Raw genomic sequence first — 22,275 nt, forward strand, 5'->3', positions numbered from 1 at the left:
TTTGAGCTGTCAAAGTAGAGACTTTGGTAAAACCCCTCAAAATCTTATGAACGAGGCTGTCATTTACAGCCTAGACAATATTTAGGTGAAGCAACACATGTTTGCTCACATTCAAAACATTTGTAAACCTAGTTGGTCTTTGTACCTCCATTCCAGGAGCAAGTGAAAGTGCCCCAATTACCAAAAAAGTTAATAAAATCAGGAAATAAGGTTACAGAACTGTGGAAACATCACTTCTAATACACCTAGGACCTTGAAAACACTTTGGGTAGCTTCAGTCTTCCCACTTCTGTAGTACAACACAGTTAAAGATGAGGATAAAAAGGAAGTAGCAACTTATTACAAAAAGGACGTAATTCAAATGAGCAGGGAAAGGCACTTTACTGCTTTTATATTCAGGTTATTATTAACCTTTTTTAACTTAGCCACAGTACACTGTGAGTGGGAAGAATCACAAATGCAAGAACAAAATCCATTAATTTTTGTTTGTTTGCTTTTTTTAAACACAGATTACATGTACTCAGACTGTTGACAGCCTTTCTGGAAACCACTTAAGACACAGCTATCTCCACCTGTCATGCTGGAGAGTGATTGGGTGGGACACCATTTCATTCCTTGTGTCATGCATAAAGCGAACCAGGCTATTTTGTTAGATTACAGCAAATTGTAAAGGCTGGAGCACTGATACAGCAGGGCATCCAAGAACTTCACTGACTACATCAAGTAGGCTCTCTGGCTGCTGCCACTTCTGAATGACAGAGCAGATCTTGGTACTGATGAGCCCCTTTCTTCTATAGGCAAGTCCTCAGTTCTTATGGTTATTTAAATTAACAGGGATAAAGCAGCTAGAATTACGTCTCAAACATACCTTAAACTAAAGGGTAATTAGAGTTTGACCTTACACATTATGCCAAAAGGCACTGTAATGCAACCATTTATTTTAATAATACTGCAAAAAGTTTGAGATAAAAGCGTTTTAAAATGATATAACTGCTTGACTTTCAGAGATGCTAAAGCCTAATGCTGAACTAAAAATAAAAATAATGCAACCTAGAAGCAGGTTAAAAAAAGGATAATTGCCTATAAAGAAGAATTTAATTAGAATTGTGGCTGAATCTTCACCACCTGCAAACTTTCAAAAGTTTAATGGCCCTCTAAAAAGGGGTGACTCTCTCCCAAATGGCAAGATGCCTGTAATAAAGGTGATTGTAAGAAGCTCAAGGTAATACCTTGACACAGACCTGGAAGAAATTTTACATTTTGATCATTTAGCTGCAGCCTTGGTTGACTCCTTGCCAGTACCACAGGCAATAAAGGGAACCAAGAAAAACCAGCAATAAAACCAGTCTAGCTGTTTGGAAAGCTAGAGACCCAGCAGCAGAGAGACAGGAGGTATGATGGCAGCTTGGCAGAAATAGCGAAGGAGAGAAACAGAGCTTTAAATAAGATCATGGTTGACAATAGGGAGCACACAAATTTGTACTGGTACACCAAAATTTGTTACATCCCCTAAAACCAGGATCCACTTTTGAATCTAGGAAATCAATACACACAACCAAAAAAAAAAAAACCAAAACCCAACCAAACCCAAACCAACCAACCAAACCAAAAAAACCCCAACCCAATCAGGCAAACACCTTGCAATTAAGACTAGATTTCACTACTTTTGTTGTAGGCTTAAAGATCTATAGCAACAATTTTCAAAATCCAGATTGTGTACATAACAACTCCACACTCCTATTTGAACACCATCTTAATATATTTTACTCACACTTAGAATACCATACAAATACACTATCCAAATACAAAAATGGTTTTAATTGTTTTAAGTGAAAAAAATCTTTTTAATGTATATATTTGTTAGTTATACATGGTTAATATTAAAACATACAGATCCAAACCATGTCCCATAAATTTAGTTATCACCTTATGAGATAATGTTTTGTACAGTTTTGACTTAATCACATTAAAGTACAGCTACTTAAAAAAACATCTAGACAGTAGTTTCTGATTTTTTTAGAAACTTTAGTAATGCACTTTAACTACTCACCATCTAGCTGGCTGAAAACCACTTCACAGAAACAGCCATTCAAACACATTTAGCTCTGATGTTACTCTATCATTAGTCATGTAAAGAGTTTCACATTCGATTTAACACGTTCTTGGAGCAGTTGTGCTCCTCGCTGCCTTCTGTGCCCAACCCCCCCCCCCCCCCCCCCCCGCCCCATGCTACCTTTCTCCTGCACTGGCACAAGCAGTCCTGCACAGACAACTCTGTCAAGGAACTGGGCAGGGGAAAAAAAATAAAACAAACTGTGTTGAAGTTTTCTCCTACCTCGTGCCAACATAAAGTAAGGGCTGACAGTAAGCATTACAAAGTGGAAGAAGAGCAGGACTGTCTCTTGCTAACTTCCGCACCGGCTTGTACTGTGGTGCTGAACTGGAAACCACAGCATTAATGTACACAGGAAATCTTTCAGGACAATCTTATCTTGGGTGAAGTGACAGTCACACTTCAGCCCACAGACAGGCTGCACCAAAATAGCCAGAAAAGACACAAATTCAATTCATTTATCCTCAATCTGCTGCCTACAGCAGATGCCTACAGCATTCTGAAACATCAGCTCAGCTTGACAAAACCATTTAGATGCTAACATGGAAACAAATTCTCTATATCTTAGAAAAATTGTTTTAAGTAACTGAACACAGCTCAGCACTAAACTTACAAGAAATGTAAAACATCAGTAAACACAAAACTCAGAGTTCATTAGCTTGCTCTAACCAAATAAAGACATCTTTATTACGCTCATTTATTTGAATAGGCCATTAAAATATAAATCCAAATACAAAGTCTGGGCAAACAAATACTATGGCAACTTCGACAAAACAAAGCTTTCCCAATGAAATGTTAAATGGCAATTCTGCATGAAGTGCAACTGCTTTCTTAATCTTCCTTGAGAATTTAGCTTCACATGCCTATTGAAAACACACGGGGCATTACGTGTCCCACTGGCCCCTCCTGCAGGTCTCTAAAGAGTACTTAACATAAACACTAATTTATGGTATTACACTCTTGGACTTCAAGTACCTCAAATTCCACTTCAGGGTATTAGGCCAACTGCTGTTAAAATTATGTGTTAATAAGCTGAATCATGACCCTCCACTGGAAAAATCTGCCTTATAGATCATGTCCTTAGGGAGTCAAATGCTGTAATGACAACTTACCACTGAGCTAATCAAGAATGAAGTTAAATTTAACTGAAGCAGAGGCACTGGAAAAAAAAAAAAAAAAAAATCAATACTGTTATCCAGCTGAACCAGGTCACGCATGCTAGAACCTCCTACCATTTACTATTGCAGCACATTACTGCTACAGTAAAAATAAATCTAACCCTCTGCAAAACAACACAGGGAAGTTGAAACATTTCTTTTAACTTCACTGCAGTGAAATTAGAACACGTTCACCATTTGGGAGTTTTTAGATACTGTCACTGAACAACTTCTTATTTTGAAAATATCAGTGATTAATCCTGGCCCTAAAGGTTTCTGTGTGCGAGTCTATGCATTTGCCATGTAATTTCTGCCAGAACTTTGCAATGCTACATTCTTCATTTACTCAGTGATGGACACTAAAACTACATACACCTTTAATACACCTTTAAAAGCCCAAGGATTCAATGTCCTTAAAAGAAAGTACTTTGCACATAAAACCAGCTTTGTCTTTAAATTCCAGAATTCCAAATACTACATAAGCCTGCTGCAAATCAGCAAAAGAATTTGTACCTAAGCATCTTAAATAAATCTGTTTCAAGTAAGTCTGTATCTACAAAATGACTCTATGTTTTGGACTGGTAATAAGTCCTATCAACAACATTTTTTGCCAATGGGTCTGGCTTTGCCCCACCCTGTGGAAGGAGAGACCCATTAGGTAGTCTCCTCCAAGTGCAGAGATAAAAGAAGAATCCAGTACATACATGGGAGAGATTTTGAGTTGCTATTGTCAGAAAGAAAGGATCAGTCTCCTTCCATTTGTTCCCAGGCTACAAGATCCTTTTGCAAGTGGTAAGCTTTGATTTTATTTTTTTAATTATTATTTCTCTCCACTGCTCTCCACTGGTTTTTTTTGGTCTCAGCTCCCATCTGACTCATAAGAAAGATCTTTCAAAAAGAAACTCTTGCCTAAGTAGTGAAAGAGTCTAAGGAAGAAAGCTAAGGACTTGTATACCCATTGTTTTATTTTAGAAGGAAAGTCAAGAAGGACAGCATTTCATCTCAACCACCCAGGAAGTGAGAACCATAGGACCTGTCTGAGACAGAATTGGGAAGAAATAGTATGAAGTCATACACACACACACTGATTTCCTGAAAACCAGCAGTAACTGAAGTCAACTTTGGTCAACCTACCAGATAATGCCATAGCAATAATTCAAAATCCAAGAAACTTTTACTTGAAACATGGTATTTGCGTAACACCTATGCTGGAGACATTAGGATGTACAAAGGAGATCAGAAGGGAACTGCACACTAGTCACCTGTTTTTGAGAAGTAATGAAATCATGAGTACTTTGAATAGGCTATAATATCACAGCAATAGCCATCTCAGTGTCAGATTAAAGATAACCTTTGGGAAAGCCAGCAGCATCAACAGACTGACTCAACCTAATCTGACTTGAGCTTTACACTTTCTCAGATGTACTTCAATAGATTTGGGGATTTATAATCAAATGAAGTGATATGCACTTGCTCTACAGCACATTGCTGCAACTGAAATAAGCAAGCCAAGATAAAGTTTTTGTTAACCACTAGATTGCTAAACAAATGCTTTTGCTTATCCTCACCTCAAAACAATAAAAATTTGCTACATAGTTTTAGCTTACCTTCCTTTCACTGAGCTAAATGAAATATTTGGTTTTCTAGAGTTCTAGAAAACTAGAGTTCTAGTTCCCTACCCACACTCAGAAAACATTTAAATTATTTAATGTTTTTGACAAGTATATCACAACCACTTCCATAAATAAACTCTTACCCATAACATTTTAAGTCCCCCAATTCTGCCTTTTTTTCCAATAAATCAATGGAAACTGACAGCTGCTGCCTTTCCTTTATCCAGACAAACCTTTCTCTCTAGGTTAAAGAGAAGAGAAGCAAGGGGACTGCAGCATCAGTCAACTGTAGCAGTGTTTTCAATCTAAGCACTGAGTTATCAGTTGTGGAGAACACAGGGGCATAAAAAAAGGGGCAGAAAGACAGAAAAGAGAGAGAAAAAGACAATTTGTAATAGTCATGCCAACAAGCATTCTCTCACTCAACAACAGGGTTACTGAAACACAGTTACTTAGACAGTGAGAGCTTTGGGTCAACAGCTTGGTCCTGCCCTACACTCTGCAGCTGACTTCATGTCAAGGGTACTGTTTAATAGGAGAAATGGACAGGATCACCTCTCTAACCCCTAAAGTCTATAAACTTAGGCTTTTGGCTTTGTTACAAGCACTTTAAATGGAAAAGAAACAAAAAGTCTAATTTGAATCATTCACTCCAGTCTTAAAAAAACACCTCAACCAAGAAAAATTCAAATATTTGCATAATCCTTTTCTGTAAAGCAGTTCATAGCAAAACCAGCTTACCCTTCTGCATTCAAATTTCTTGCCAAGGTACAGAGCAGACACTAATTCTCACGTGGAATAGATCACTCATTTGTCAACATTTTTGAACCTTTGTTACTGCTGCTTTAGTTTCTCATGTACTAAAATAAAAAGAAAAAATGACAGTTATTAGTTGTGAACTAGTGTATTATCAAAGCATAGAAATTATTTTCTCATTTTAGAGAAATTTAGTGCGAACAGCTTAATGGAAATATTTAAAACAATTTAATAGAATCCTGCTGGAAAGGACTAAATTAGACTAAAATGCTGGGAGCAATAGAACTGTATTTTCAAATAGGAATTCTGATACAAATATTTTCCCATTATTTCCTTATCCACAACTGCCCTACACCAACAAAACAACCATTTGACACACAGAACAGTACCTTGACCATTTAATAATTTAATTCCACTAAATATGAGATGCACAAGGCATGCAGCATTAGACCAAAATCCTGCTCCTTTAAGAAAAAATTGATTGGTAGTCTCACAATTTAAAAAAAAAAAAAAAAAATTAAAAAAAGAAAATACTGCACTTCCACAGATGCTAGGAAATGTGTCTGTAGAAATGGCACCACATCTGGTTTCCACATAAGGAAGTTCAATCCACTCTCCTGCAGAACCAGGAGACAAAGAAGTCTGTTCTTGCTCTGTTTCTGGTTTTACCAGAGAGCAGCACGGGACCTGGTCCCTCCTAAGTAACCACCCTGACCTTCACCTCTTGATGTTCTCCATTTTAAGATATTTACAGAGGATTTAAAAATACTCTTACCCTTGCTGAACGTTTGGATAAGCTACACCAATTTAAATCTTGATATTCTGGATGATTCACTCAGAGATGTTTAGTTATACTATTGCCTTCAATCCTCTTGGGTCTGTTAACTTTCAGGCATGTAGATATCAAGACCTAGAGTTTTACCTAATCAGCAAGGGAATATTACTCCCCTGATCCATGAAATGAATAAGTAACTCTAAATCTTCTATACATTCCTTTCATTGGTTTATCTTTTGCTGCCTTAGTGTAAAAACTCATCTTTGTGAGGAATATGAATTCATGCTATTTCTTTTCCTTCATTTCTTGTCTATTTCATTCCTCTTTCCCTGACATGGTTACTTTTCCCCCTTCACTTCAAGAAAAAAACAAAACAAAAGAAAACAAAAAACCCAAAACTCATCATATTACGCAGTCCTTCCTCACCTTGTACCACTTCCTCTATTAACTGTCACAGTTTTTTTCATTAGTTCTCAACTGAGTTTCACCAAAATCAATCCAATTAATTATGTTTTCCCTCTTTCTTATGTCATTAGTCAAGGTGGCAAGTAAAACCAGGTGACTGCACCAATGCCTCTACCACCTTATTTGACAACTCCCTCCGACTTGATTTATCATTACAGTCAGTTGTTATAAAGAACCACAAAGCTCTTGCATTCAAGGATTTTAAAATCATTTTTCAATTACAAACTGGAGAAGCACAAATGTCAAAGTCTTTTCAGCTACAGCACAGAGCCCACCAAAAATAACTGCAGCCCAATACTTACTCCACTACAATGAATAAATAGGTGATACAATTTAAGTACTGCATTCCTTATCAAACACGTAATTCTTACCACTAGATCACGCTTATATCTTCATAGAAACACAAGAAGAAAGAATAATGAAATAGATGACAAATTTGGTATGAAGTGATTGTCTGAACTATCTTCTTTTATTTTTGTCATCTCTAAGATTTTATACCATCACACATGCACTTGATATTTATGAAAGTGAAATTCTGAAGTTTTCACTGTGGTCCCAATTCGCTATGAAAGTTAAGCTCATATTAAACTTCAACCTCTGAGTGTCTCTACTGAAAGCTAGCCACATGATCAAATATTACTCAAATCTAGACCTAGATTCTTACCTAAAGTTTATTTTAGGTAAAGGCACTTTTTGTTGATTTTGTTTTCCTAGTCAAGAAGTGGAATAGCATCAGAGGGACAGAAAGGCTTCAGGACCTTGAACCAGGTGCTTACTTAGTCTATTTATGCTGCTAGGGACTAAAGTCACACCTACCAAACAAAACTTAAAATATATGAATACTAATATTCCAAATAATGTAATCTAGCAAGTTGCTGGTAAGTCTCAGTTATCTACGTACATCAACATACTTAACACGGGTTCAGCAAGTTGATTAACTAAATCCTTTAATACTCAACAGGGTATGTCCTTCAGACATGCTGATTTGTAGTGTTGCGTGTACCACACATTCATCACTGGCTTTTTATCAACAAATTAGTAGAAAAAATCCGTTAACTTTCTCTCTCATTTTTCCTATAGAAAGTTAAGAAACAACTGGCAAGTCCTCTAAAAAGCAACCCTTGACAAAAAACCTTGAAAATCTGAAAAGGAATCTCGTTTGCTAGTTTGCCTCTCTTTCTGTAATTCTCTCTAATTCTAAAATTCTATAATTCTATTTCTATAATTCCCCTCCCCTCTGAGGGGAACCAGAGGGTCCAGCATACCAGACAGACCCTCCCCTTAGGGAAGTCTGCTGCCTCCCTCAGGCCTGGGTTAAGGACAGCACTAGGAAACTTCCTAGCCTGGTACTGCTTACTGCTCTTCCATGTGGGCAGCGATGAAGCCACAACGCATAGTCCAAGGGCAATCAAAAGAGACTTCAGGGCCTTAGGATAGTTGGTAAGGGAATCTGGACCACAGGCAATTTTTTCCTCTCTCCTCCCAGTTGTGGGCAGTAACACTGGAAGAAACAGATGGGCCCAGTCTATTAATACATGGCTCCGCGGCTGGTGTCACTGCCACAGTTTCAGGTTCTTTGATAATGGGATGGTCTACATGGCACCAGGCTTGCTGGCATCAGATGGGATTCACCTTTCTCGAAGGGGGAACAGGGTCTTTGCTCACAAGCTAGCAGGGCTGATTGACAGAGCTTTAAACTAGGCTTGAAGGGGGAGGGGGATAATATCAGGCTCACCCGTGACAAGCTGTGGGATGACATATCAAGGTCCCTCAGGGGTCTGCATTGGGACCAGTACTGTTTAATATCTTCATCAATCACATAGACAGTAGGATTGAGTGCACTGTCAGCAAGTTTGCAGATGACACCAAGCTGAGTGGTGCGGCTGACATGCCTGAGGGCTGGGATGCCATCCAGAGGGACCTGAACAAGCTCAGGAAGTGGTCCCACGCAAACCTCATGAAGTTCAACAAGGCCAAGTGCAAGGTCCTAGACCTGGGTCGGGGCAACCCCTGGTATCAATACAGGCTGGGGATGAAGGGATTGTGAGCAGCCCTGCCAAGAAGAACTTGGGTGTAATGGTGAATGAAAAGCTGGACATGAGCCAGCAATGTGCATTTGCAGCCCAGAAGGCCCACTGTATCCAGGGCTGCATCAAAAGAAACGTGGACAGCAGGTTGAGGGAGGTGATCCTGCCCCTCTACTCTGTTCTGGTGAGACCCCACCTGGAGTACTGTACCCAGCCCTGGAGCCTTCAGCAGAGGAAGGACGTGGACCTGTTGGAGCGGGTCCAGAGGAGGGCCACAAAAGTGATCAGAGGGACAGAACACCTCTCCTATGAAGAAAGGCTGAGGGAGTTGGGGCTGTTGAGCCTGGAGAAGAGAAGGCTCTGGGCAGAGCTTACTGTGGCCTTTCAGTGCTTAAAGGGGGCTTATGAGAAAGATGGGGACAAACAGGGTCTGTTGTGATAGGACAAGGGGTAATGGTTTTAAACTAAAGGAGGGTAGATTTAGACTACATATAAGGAATAAATTTTTTTACAATGAGGGTGCTGAAACACTAGAACAGGTTGCCCAGAGAGGTGGGAGATGCCCCATCCCTGGAAACATTCAAAGTCAGGTTGGACGGGGCTCTGAGCAACCTGATCTAGTTGAAGATATCCCTGCTGATTGCAGGAGGGCTGGACTAGATGGCCTTTAAAGGTCCCTTCCAACCCACATTATTCTATGATTCTATGAATTAGCAAGAATGTGTTCTGCCTTTCATGCTCTTCCTCTAACTTGGTAAGCTAAGTCCAAAAAAGACCCCCAAAGTATGACTAATGATGTAGTATACTAGTAGAATAAAAGCTGAGTGTTAATACATCAGAAACGTTTTCTAACAGGCTGTATACTGCACCACAACATTATAATTTCACTGCCTTGTTATTCTGCCAAACAAAATGTGTGTCAATTTTAGTAATTACAAAATACATCATGCTTACCTATTTCACTTGCTTCTATCATGGCTTTATATGAATACCAAGATAATAAATGCTGAAGGTCATTTGTATAAGAAAATATGTTCTGGAGTTACAACATACAAAGATTTTTTTCCCTTGATCTAATGTGAAATCTATCTTGTACCATTTCATCATCATGACAGTACTGAACTCAACAAGCAAATGCTATACCCTCACACTGATGCTCTATTTCTTAAATTTTTCTTCAAAAAAAATAAATGCAAGAGGTAGAGAAGTAGTAATTTCAGCTTTTGTAATAACATACTTTTGCTTCCAATCCAAATCTATACTATTTAAGAGTTTGATATTCCAGACGGAAGAAAAAAATCATTAACGTATTCCACATGTAATGACTTTGTGGCTCTACTTGAACCTGTATAGCCAAGCACCTCCTATCTCCCTGAAGACAGCAGAAACTCTAAATCCTCAGTCCCTTCTCTGCAAACTCAGGTTTTAAAGCCAGCATCCACTCTAATGTTTTCTTGTCTACTGACATAGAATCCAAGCCAGAAAACAAGTCTGAACCACATATTTAAGTGTCATTCACACCTAGATTGACACCCCACTCATGAGATTCAAACCCTGCTTAACAAAAAAAAGTTTAAATGCTTTTACTTGCCTCTCCCTACTTTTTCTGGTAACTATACAATAACAGTATTCCACCTGTACTTTTCACAGCAAAAGCAGAACAAGAGAAAAGGTCATAGGACACTCTGGAAGGCAACACTCATTAATGCAGCATTCAAGGTTGGATCAGAAGAAGCAATGGAACTGGGAATCGCTGACCCAATGGCTCTACTCTTTTTTGCTTATTTGCAGTTCATCCTTCAGTGCCTGAAGCTGTTAACATAGCTGCCTGCCAGCAAATTGTTATTCAGAAACTCATTTATATTGCACTGTTCACTGTCACTGTAACCAATATTTCAAGAATTACACTTCTAGAGCATCTCTCAGCAAAAGGATTTGGATATGCAGCAGAAACTTAAGGCAATTCACTGGTTGTGTTCAAGGCACAGACATTTCAGAAATCATGCAGAGAGGTTCTTAAACTGGAATTATCAGAGAAAGACATGGAAGTCCCTTTGCTGTGCTCTGTTCTTGTACAGAAGCCAACAATTTGTCTCAGAGTACAGCAGCAGCTCTTCAGCTTTAAGTAGTTGGTAAAATAGTATTTGTAACATTGAGTAGCACTACCTCTCCTCATTTACACCTTCTGTTTATCATGATAACAATAAAAATATTTATAAGCGCACTATATATAAAAATTGTAAATAATGTTTTCACTTACACATGCCAAAAGATTTGGCAATCATGCACAAGTCAATACTACCCACATCATATAATAACACACAGGAAGGGAAGCACATGCAAGAAACTTGGCTATCGGAGTACATTCCAAATTATAAAAGTCCCAGTACATAGTGTAAGTTCTTCCTAAATATTCCATTTTTATTCTGCCTCAAGAGAGGGAAGATGCATCTTTATTATTATAGCTTAGTAGGAGCTATGCCAATTTTAGAAGACACCAAATAGCATTTAGTCAAGGCTATAAAATATGTGTGAAGTACAGTATGCTTGACATCATCTCAGAGCAAAATGTTCCAAACCATTTAAACTTTGCTCTTTGAAAACTCCTGGATGAATAACCACGCTTGTCCTAGTGGACACATACAGGACATCCGGTGCAAATACACTTACCTTGATTATACTATTTAAAAAAAAAAAATTCCAAACCTTAAATCCACATGAAAGGAAAGTCTCCACAATCCCCAATAGCCTCAGCTAAACAATCAGTCCTTACAAAACTCCCCTTTCCAACTTGTACACCCATCCCTGTCTACCTATCTTCTCCAGTTCATAGATGCATCCCCTAATGCATTCTTAGGGAATTTAAATGCAATTAATACTCTCCTCTTTCTTTTGCAAAATATTTTACATTCTTCTTCTTTTGCAGGGTCATGTAAATAATTGTTACAGATAATTCTAGTCCAATAGATGTAAAAAAGAATCTGCTACTCTGGAGATAGGATTAAAAGTCCTCTATGTCTCAGCACCTTGGTATCTATGTATTTCATATTACAATTGGCTTTACTTACATACCCATAAAGTAATACTGACAATATAGTTTTAAAAAAAAAAAACAAAACCTTAGATCTGTGGTATAATGTGAAATAATCCTGACTAAATCATAATACTAACATGTAAAGGCCCAAAGTAAATTCTAAGGTGGGCAACAGAAGACAGAAAGCAAAGCTGAAGTACTCAAAAGAATTAAAGCCACCCTGCAAGATAAACATTACAGTAGTTCCATAAAATAATGAGGTACAGCAGATTAAGGAAGGGAGCAGCTAGAACATGAGATTCGGTAACAGCAACTGTATTCAAGTCAAAAAGAAACCTCTTGACAAGTCCAATGGTTGTCTAAACAACCTGTTGGCCATACAGTCTTTAAAAAAATTGGCAGGGGAGCTTTCAGAACTTTTATGTGGTGGTAAGAGCTTTCAGGGAAATAAAAATGAGCAAACCAATTGGTACAAAAAATCAAGATCCACTAAGCCAAGTTATTCTCTTATGGTCAATTCAGGGAGCAGGATGTTAGGGTACTTCTCAGGGGAGGAGAGCTCTGATTTTTTACAGTTCAAACTCACGTTGTCCTCTATACAAAGAAAAGACTAGTGAAAAAAATATATAAATTATTAAGTTCCCAGATTAGACATAGTCATTTCTCACACTTTAAATAAGAATGTATTTGCAAAGGTGAAACTAAAGATGTAGGCATTCTTAAGCAGGGAAGAAACATCAAAGCAGAATATACCTTAATTCCTCTGTATGAGAGAATTTTATCCCATGGGTATTTTGAAGATCTCTAAGACTAGAGAAATGAGCAATATATACAGCCCTATCACAGGATGCAACAACTATTTCATTCCTATGTTTTAATTTATGCCCAAATAACAGTTAGAATATCTCTGACCAGAGCAAGGAAATTCTCCTTACAGTTGCTGAGAAGTCCTAAAATCTGACCGTACACTAAAGAACCAAAGGCAAACTGAATAAATGCAATCTGTCTAAAACCCTACTTATCCTACAGCTTCTTGATAGGCAGCAGGTCCAGGTAATGGTACACATGATTTGTTTTAACACATTAATATGAGATGCTTAAAACTGATTCAGAGCACATTATCTTCAGGACATACATTTTCATTTGTCTTGCCAGGTATTCAGGCAGTGCATCACCACTGACAGGTCAGCAGAGATCATTCCTTCATACTCCCCTACAGATCCTGGGAAAGAGGTCAGGGGCATTTTAGTCAGCTAGCAGAAGTCACTGGCTAATCTGAATTACTCTGCTCAGCACAGATAAACCAACTATGAACCACTGACGAGCGTTCACCACTGTGACAAAGGTTGATCTAACTGCCAGAATGACCATATAGCCAATGAACCCATTTTATTTTCAGACAATACATTTTTTTCTTGATAGTGTCATGAATTTGTTTTCTGCTTGTTCTATTATTATTCTCACTAAAAATCAGTAATGTAGAAAACATGACAATGTACATGCTGCAGCAGTGCTGGACAACAGAAATTGTCATAAAAACACAGAAGAACAAATAAGCATAAAAATCAGACAGGCAAGTGACTTGAGAGTTAAGATACAGTTCTACGCTTATTTCTCATCTGACCATTAAATGTCACCTAACTGTGCCTTGATTACTGACCTGGAGAATGGAGACAGTGTGAGCACACCGAGCTGCATGAGTAAGCAAAACACTCCTGGAAAAATTAGAAAAAGACTCACAGGAGTTTTCAGCTATTGGTAGCCGGTATTTATTTTGGAGGGCAAATTAAGTAGGTGAAGCTAACAGAAATTAAAATATGTTTCATTGTATGGTAAGTAAGTACCATGTATGAATACAAATCTTTTACTACTACACCTCATTTATTAATTTTAACCTCAAAAAATATTTATAAGAAACTGAATCAAAACAGTTATCAAACAAGAATTCCATACAGTTATACTGTGAAAACTACCATACAGCTGCTTGCCTTACAACAGACACCACCAGCCTGGAGTTCATTATCTAAGAAATGATCACACAATTTTTTCCTCAATACCCAGTCTTTACACACATACAAACCCCTTATTCTCATATAAACTGATTTGCAGATATACATACATATGAGATGGTTGTTTACAAATATAAATACAAAAGCTTGTCATGATACACTTTAATGCATATTGTAAAAGATGCCACAGAAACATGAAATATTCAGTGACCAGCTAATATTTGTATTCTGCTAGAAAAGAGTGGGACGAGAAATCTTTAAATGTCTACGACATCTATGAAAAAATCCAAACCAAAATATTTGACTGTCAGAATATTTTAATTCATGTGGAGATTTTAAAAAAAGCTTTTCTGATCTATACCCACATGCTAGATTCAAAACACCTACGAGATTAAATAGTTTCAAGCAGATCATGACAGTCTCATGAGATCGAAACAGTGATAAACGAGCACACTAATTTACTAAAAAAAAAAAAAAAAAAATGCATAAGGCAGTGAATTACTCTTCCTGATGTCTCTGAGGAATGAATAGAAGGAGTATGTATACATGTAAGCACATACACACTTGTGTGTGTGTGTATACAGGCATACAGCACCAATATACAATATCTCTGCATTTTATAATTCAGTTAGTGGTACGGCTCCCCAGAGTCTCAAAATCAGGCAAGCAATCTTTCCTTCAGCTATTCACCCCTTTCCCCTTTAAGTTTGAGTAGGGATGAGACAGAAAGAGCAATGCAAGGCTCAGAAGCTGTTCTTCTGCAACCAAGAAACACAGACTTCTTGATTTAGAAGTTGGGATTTGGAACTCTTTCCTCTGTACACTTTTTAATGTAATTATAATGCTGCTTCTTGCTCAGCATGATTCATGCAAGACCACTTTGTTTTCTGTGGACTTGAGCGTGTGAGGACGCCAAGAGTCCGAGTTCCTTGCTGATGGTAAAAACACCTCTGCCTTTAAGAGCAGCTTTGCCCTCTGAAGCTGCTCTGCACTGCACTGAATTTATTCCCACAGGATCCCTCTTCATTGTAAAAAAGGTTTATATTGTAACCATGTGTAGTGTGGGATTTACTGTTTGGTAAGGATGGTTTCCTCATACAGCTGCTATAGCCTGGCAAGTTCAAAGTATTAGTTGTATCAGCCCGAAATACTGCCCATGCACATCCACTGCAGAATTAAGAGGCAGATGAAATCAGCCCTGAATATATCACACTCACCGTGCAGCAAAAAAACAGTCTCTACAGCAAGAAACACCAGTGATGCCTTGAGGACATACTGCAAATGCATCTCTCTGACTAGCAAATTTTGTGTGAAGATAGGAAAGTCACATATCACTGTAAAATCACAAGTCAAACATTTAAGAAGAGCTGTTAAATATTTAACGGGAAGCCTCATGAGCTATCACTAACAAATGGAGATGAAAAAAAAAAAAATAAACAACACTTTAGTTGTACTAAGCCAGATTTCAGTGCGTACTCCAGACATTATTTGTTACCACAGTAAGAAAACAAGATAGTAATTATGAACATTGTCTAAAGACAGATACAAAGCTGGGAATGGAGCTAGAGGAGACAGGGAAGGTGGAGAATAGACACAAACAAGTTAAATTTCATTGCTGGAAGCGGGGTGAGGAATTTATAGTAGATGACTGTACTAAATTGATTCCCCCACTCCACAAAGCCTTGGAAAACATTCCTTTTACATTTCAAAAAGGACAATCTTGTGCTTAATATGTTAAGTAAGCAAAGCTGAGAGCTGAGTGCTGGAAAAGTTTTCCAGTTTGCTAAGCTGACAGGCAAAAAGAAATATAAGGCTGTGGTTGTGTTCAACTACCTATCACACTAATTATTCACTCCTGAAAAAGCTGTGTTTTTCAGGCTTTACTGAAGTCCAAATAGCAATACACAAATTAAGATTATTTTGAAATAGTCAACACATAAGCCTCATCATGTGTCCCAACTTCTCTTTTTAAAGGGACTTCAGAACTTCTGCACATCAGAGGCAATCCTGTGTTCAAACTCATAGCCCTCCTCAGACATAAAAACATATTTCAAGTTTGAGACACCAAGGAGTCATACAGATTAAGCCTGAACTTTTCAGCAAACACTAAACTTTGTTCTCAGACTTACAACAGTCTCACCATTTAAAATCTGTGAAAATCCAGACAACTGATTGACACCTGCTCCTCACCCCTAGAGGAACAGTCACATCACCGTATTTAAGCAACTGGATACACTGATTTTTCAGTGTAGGTTCTCTAAATTTAGTAGTCCTATAGAATCCCAACCAAAACTAGAATTCAAACCTTTCTTTGTAAGTCTACAGTCTGCTTATCTCAAGCTGATTTAAGGAAGCACATACTCTGCTTTTTTCCTCCTGTTTGGATAGCAATTTTGATTTAAATACTCTGACAAGTTACTCATTTGGGGCCAGTTTAAAAAAAATAAATATGTTTTTATCCAGTGATAAAAGTTTGATTAGGCTTGTGATTTATAAGAAATTATTTAAATAAGGCCAGGTTCCAGATGACAGCTTGCCTAAATCCATGCAGCCCAGAGCTGCATACAACAGAGTAACTTGAGCATCACAGCCCTTGAAAACATGATTTATGATGATTTAATCTTTCCACAAATGGGTATAGAAAGAAAACAGAACTGTTATGCCTGGAAAACAAAATTGCCAACACAAATATTGTAGCCTAAGTAATTTTCTAAATGGCTGTATTATTTCCCAATAATAAAATACATTTGCTCTATATCAAATAGTGAGCAAAGGCCTTGAACATCAAAATGTAATTCAGTTTAACTCTCCAATCCTGGGTTTATTTAGGAAAAGAACCCAAACAATTTGAAGTTTTCCAAATAGTAAATAAAAACAGATTAAGAGCTCCAAATCATACAACACTCAATCCCAACTAACTGATATCTTTTTTAACATAATGTAGATAGTAGCCACATATTAATATAAAGTCATATTTGGAGCAACTGACAGTGACATCACTTCTGAGAAAATGCCCTCAGCACAGAAATTATCCAAAGTATAAAATTTATATCTTATGATACATTAGATGTAGCTACTGTAATGGCAGCTGTTATCAAAACTCATGAATAAAAGCAATGTCAACATCTATTGATTCAGTAACATTCATTGATCAAAAATGCCTCCATTATGAAAGCTAGAGAATTTTGCACATTGGCACTCAATCAACTGCTAAGGATTGGCAGAGTTCAGAGATTAGCCCCTGCCATCTGCACATGAATATGTGTCAAGTGTTCAGCTGATTAATAAAAAAGAAGTTACAGTGATTACAACTAAAACATATAGAGCACCATTTAAAGAAAGACTAAGGAAGTGATTTCAGTCCACAGGATTCCTCTAACAGATACAATGACACCTTCAGAACATACACTGACCTTCCAGATATTCTGCAGCACATCACTTCTAATCAAGGCTTCAAACAAAGACACAGAAGTTCATCAAATCAGGATGGACAGGCTGAGACACTGGTAGTTGCCAACATGAAGGACTAACATCGGTGAATCTGTCGAAAGGCAGAAACTCCATCCAGCTTCCAGGAAAAGTTGTAATCTGACTCACTATCTTTGCCTAAAAATCTGAATTTACATGATTCAAACTGGGGAATGATTCCCTCTCTTAGTATTTTGAAATCATGTAGTGAACGCTGCTGCCACATACTCCTCACAGAAAGTCTTCACCTGGGCTTTCAGACTGTCTCACACATTAAGTTCCCATGACTAAGTCTCTGCTAGGCTGTAATACTGCATCCCCTTAGATTTTTCTGAAAAGTTTCCTGTTTGTTTCTATTTCACAGACCTACACCTGGAAGCACTGTTGATTATATCACTTTTGCCACCCTGTAATGGCCTAAGCACACCTTTGCAGTGTCCTTCAACCACAGCCTGGATTTTCCTGATACTTTGGAGTTTCTCAGTTGAGATTAGAACCACTTGGAGCACACGGGACCCTCCTCCCACAATGCTGAACTTCTCCTGTGGATCAAAGTACAGCAGACAGCATCTAAATTGAAGCCTTTGTCCCCTGCATGCTACCTCCAGCACTCTTTCCATGTACAGAACTCAATGGTTTAAAAAAAAAAAAAAAAGATTAATTCTCATCCTCTACTATTTCACTTTATGACTGCGCCATAACACAAAATTGATAGGTGAAAGAAGAAAAAAAATAATAAAACGCCAAACAACTAAGTGGAATCATGAAGAAAATTAAGCTCAAGAATAGGTGGAAAAGAGTGTCAAGTATCTAGTAAATAAGACATTACTTTGGAAATTATAATAGTATTTCTCTATAGTGATCATGGCTTTTAAAGATCCTCACTGTTACTCCACTTTTGGCTACACTTCATGCGTTGGACACAATGTTATCATCTACCCTTGGCTGTATCCACTTTGTTCTTAATTACAGGCATGGAGCATCCAACCAAAAGCATGACATGAACCATGACTGCCCTTGTGGATGGAAACAATGAAGGAATGAGGATCATGAGCTTCACTGAAAATCCCAGGTTTATACCAATATTGCAACAGCATCACATAGAGAAATTAACACCCACCTTAAAGAAAACTGTACCAAGTACAATCACCTCTGAGGGTTTCCACAGAACAGGGCAGGAAGGACCGTGATGTGACTGTGATACAGCCACTAGATCTAGACACAGTGAAGCCCCATACAAGGCCAGCTCCAAGGGGCTAACAAGGGAACCAACTCCTGACCCAATGCAAGCTCCCTCCAATGCCTCTGCAGAAATCCTATCTGATCTGAGTTCTGCCTTCTCTAGCTGTATGCACATCTGTAGGAAATAATTACATTAAAAAAAAAACCCACACCTAATCTCTGTATCCTTCCATTTCAGATTAGAAGCAACCTAAACCTGCAGTTGAGAGAGCAAATATTTACTTTTTAAAACAGCTGGGTATAAAAATATAATTCATTCTTGTCATGTAGTGGAAGAACATGGATAGCATTTTAAAATATATTACGAGATTATATGTTTGCACATAGTCCAAGAGTAAAAACACATTTCTTCATAGAGGACTGGATTACTAGTATACTAAACCCAGTATTTAACTGCAAAAATGCAGCTGACCTTCTCTTAAGGCACAGTAATGACCATACAGTCAAAGCCAAGAGAAACGTAACCAAACTGGAAAAAGATTAAGATACGTATACTCAGCAAAATCCAGGATATGAGATACTTAGTAGAAACTAGCAAAATGTGGAATCAGCATTTTATAACAGTGAAGTCTTTGGTCAAGTAAACTTCAGTGTCTCATAGTAGATTTTGCACTTAATTTTTACTTTACTGGCTATTGAGTTAAGTCAAACTTCCATCAGTAGGGAAGAGGCTAGTCCAGCAGAGAAAGAAGTGCAAAAACTACAAGAGTTGATATCAAGACATTAATGATACCAATATGGTGTGCTAAATAAAGGAAAGATACCCTACCCTCATTTCACCTGATTATTTTCTATAATAAAACACTAACTGCTAACTGTAGCTCTTAAAACTCAAGAGCACAAACACACCCATGCCCAAGCCCCTAATTACCAAAGACAACAGAGAAGATTTTTCATCACTTCCTACAGAACTCCTAACAGAGTACTCCTAATCCTAAACAAGACTGTTGAGTGAAGAAAGAAAAGACTCTTTGATTTATCACAGTAAGGTGGAATGAGACATGAAAACCTCTTGCCAGCTCATATCAAAGGCTCTGCAGGTTATCAGTTTCCCTAAGTGAGAAATGCCCTGGATATCATCTGAAATCATTAAAAATGCTGGTTAATATTTAAGCTCCCCTGACAGGTAGCTGGGGTGTGGGGGGAAGTTGATGGGAGCCTTTCCCTCTAGCTGAGTATCATCTGAATCAGACTTCTATGCACTGAGCTGAATGCACTGAAGCCCAAGAATTTTTTTTTTCTTATTAACTAACAAAATGATTATTAACAAAAAACTTTAGTGATTAACACATACATGTTGATAATCACTACAGTTGTCTTTACCTGAAGTGTACTTTTCATTTGCTTATCTGTAGAATGAAATTATCACAGCTTTTCCAATTACTGGCCACGTGTCAAACTGGGTTTTCTATAACCAGACTTGTAAACAGACCAGAATCCTAAGGACACCCTTGTGTATCAAATCTATACCACTACCACAAATAATCACACTAAAGCAGGATAGTCTTTGTGGATGAAAACATAAACAAAACTGTGAACGACAGATTTATTGCAAGAAACATTGACTTTGTGATCATATAAAAAGAGAGACAGATGTCAGAATTGCCACTGTGAAAATTCAACTCACTTAAGCGGTAACAGTTAAATCAGGCAGTGACTTGTATTGTACTGGAAAAGCTGGAAGTACAGCATTAAAAAAATTCTGCATGGTAAATTCTGAAGGCATTCTTCCTATATTGTACATGAAGTTATATCAGTACAACCATTCTGAGCAAGATTTCTAAGATCAAGGGATTTTTAGTTACTCTTTTTGTATATTGCCTATGATATCCAACCCCCTCTCCCTTCCCACGGCTACTACATCAACTGTATCAATGTATATTTCCCTCCTCCATCATTTTTGCAAAAATCTCCCCGTACAAACCGGAACATGTAAGTTTTGCACTTTTTCCTAGAGCACATATACTCTGTCTTTTCAGTGTTAGAATTTTGGGGGCTTCATTTGTAGGATAACTAAATTTACTGAAAAGAGTAAGCCAATCTTGGATGTAATACCGATATTCCAAAAGCCAAGTAAGGTATGACCTTCTTGAGTTTATATAAGCAAATCCTCTGCATTCAGAGGTCCAGTTCAAACTTATATTTACATAAAATATGAGAGACTGATAGGTATCAAAATGATTTCTAGCAACGATTTAGTTCAAAAAACCACAACCACAAAGTTCATGAGCTAGTTCTATGTATGTTGCATGCCACCCCCTGCATTTTCCTACAAAGATATTGTGTATATTTTACAAAATCAAGTACAACTGTTCGTTTTTCATGGCGCACAGAACTGGAAAAAAAATAGATGACTGCTCTGATTTTTAATTAAAAGCTGATTCAGTTATTCACTAGATTTCCTATCCAATGGAGTTATATTCCATTTACATTACTGTGCTCAATTTCCTTTTGAGAAGTTCCTTCAAAGGCCTTCCTACATCAGCCTCTCATTTTTCTGGAAGCAACATACCATTTAACTATGCGTGTAACTAGTGAGATTTTGGAGTCTCTTCCCCTGCCTCACATCAATGATTTAACAGGACCACGGTTTAGGATTAAAAAATTAAGCAACATTTTTTCAAAGCAAGCTCTAAAGAACATATAGCTAGGACCATCTATTAACTAAATTACTTCAACTGGTATGCTAAATTTTGAACAGACCTCCACTAATCAGGTAGCTGGCTCCTGACAAATCACCAAAATACACTCAAAGCCCCTTAAGCAATCTATTTAAATCCACATGCTGAAACAAACAGCCCAGTACTGATGTTTGGCAACTGTATCAATACTATTATAATAACAAGTTCCCCCTGTGTATTCAATAAATATGCACACAGAGTTTTTAACTTGGACACTGATAAAAGCTTATGCTTTTTGCATGCTCCAAACTTTCAAGTATTCAAAAAGTGTCTGGGCAAACCTATGGGCATAAAATGTCCATGAAGTTCCCTTAATCAGAAAAGATATCATCTTCGATCCAAGTTGTCCCTGACTTACAGATCACTAAGGCGGCAGCTCTGTGTGCTACTTTATTCTTATACTCTTCCCCAATAAATGATAACGAAGAAAAGTAGTACACAAACAGGATAGCACAAAGACAGGGTATTAATCTGCTTCCACACAGCCATTCTTAAAATTTCTTCTAACTCCTGCCATAGGTATATTCCACAGCAACTACAGCTTTTGTTGTCCAAGCCATCCAATACTGAAGCCCACTGATTCTACTTAACTGCTGTATGATGCTCTCCTAGGACTCGAAGCTGGCCTGAGCTAGAAGTGAATTTATCCAGTGAATCTGTCCTACAACAAGCTGCCAAAAACAATCCAGGCATTTTTAAAACTGAAAAGACAAGTTTTATCAAAACATTTGTGATAATATATCAGCTGAGAAAAGAAAACCCAGTGTGATTGGTCCAACAAAAGGCAGAGCCTTTTTCCTGCCAATGATTCCTCCTCCTGGGCTCCAATTCAGCCAAGTCAGTAGGTTTGTCAGCCTGTAAACTAGCTTAGTCGCTTCTAGACCTTATGGTGGACTAGTCCATAGTCTGCAGGGCTTTGCTAGCACTCTCTGCTC

At 37.8% G+C, this 22,275-nt stretch overlaps 1 protein-coding gene across 2 annotated transcripts in view; it reads right to left on the reverse strand.

Annotated features, from left to right (window-relative positions):
• GULP1 (GULP PTB domain containing engulfment adaptor 1) overlaps positions 1-22,275 on the reverse strand; it is a 165,246-nt gene that overhangs the window by 104,784 nt on the left and 38,187 nt on the right. Inside the window, exon 2 of one of the 2 annotated variants that reach the window (XM_069781922.1) lies at positions 5,625-5,743. The exons of the other annotated variant lie outside the window; for it this stretch is intronic. The gene's annotated coding sequence lies outside the window, so the exon portion shown is untranslated. The remainder of the gene's footprint in view (positions 1-5,624; positions 5,744-22,275) is intronic. 2 annotated transcript variants of the gene reach the window in all.

This window comes from Haliaeetus albicilla, chromosome 4, assembly GCF_947461875.1.
Source record: "Haliaeetus albicilla chromosome 4, bHalAlb1.1, whole genome shotgun sequence".
Classification (NCBI taxonomy): domain Eukaryota; kingdom Metazoa; phylum Chordata; class Aves; order Accipitriformes; family Accipitridae; genus Haliaeetus; species Haliaeetus albicilla.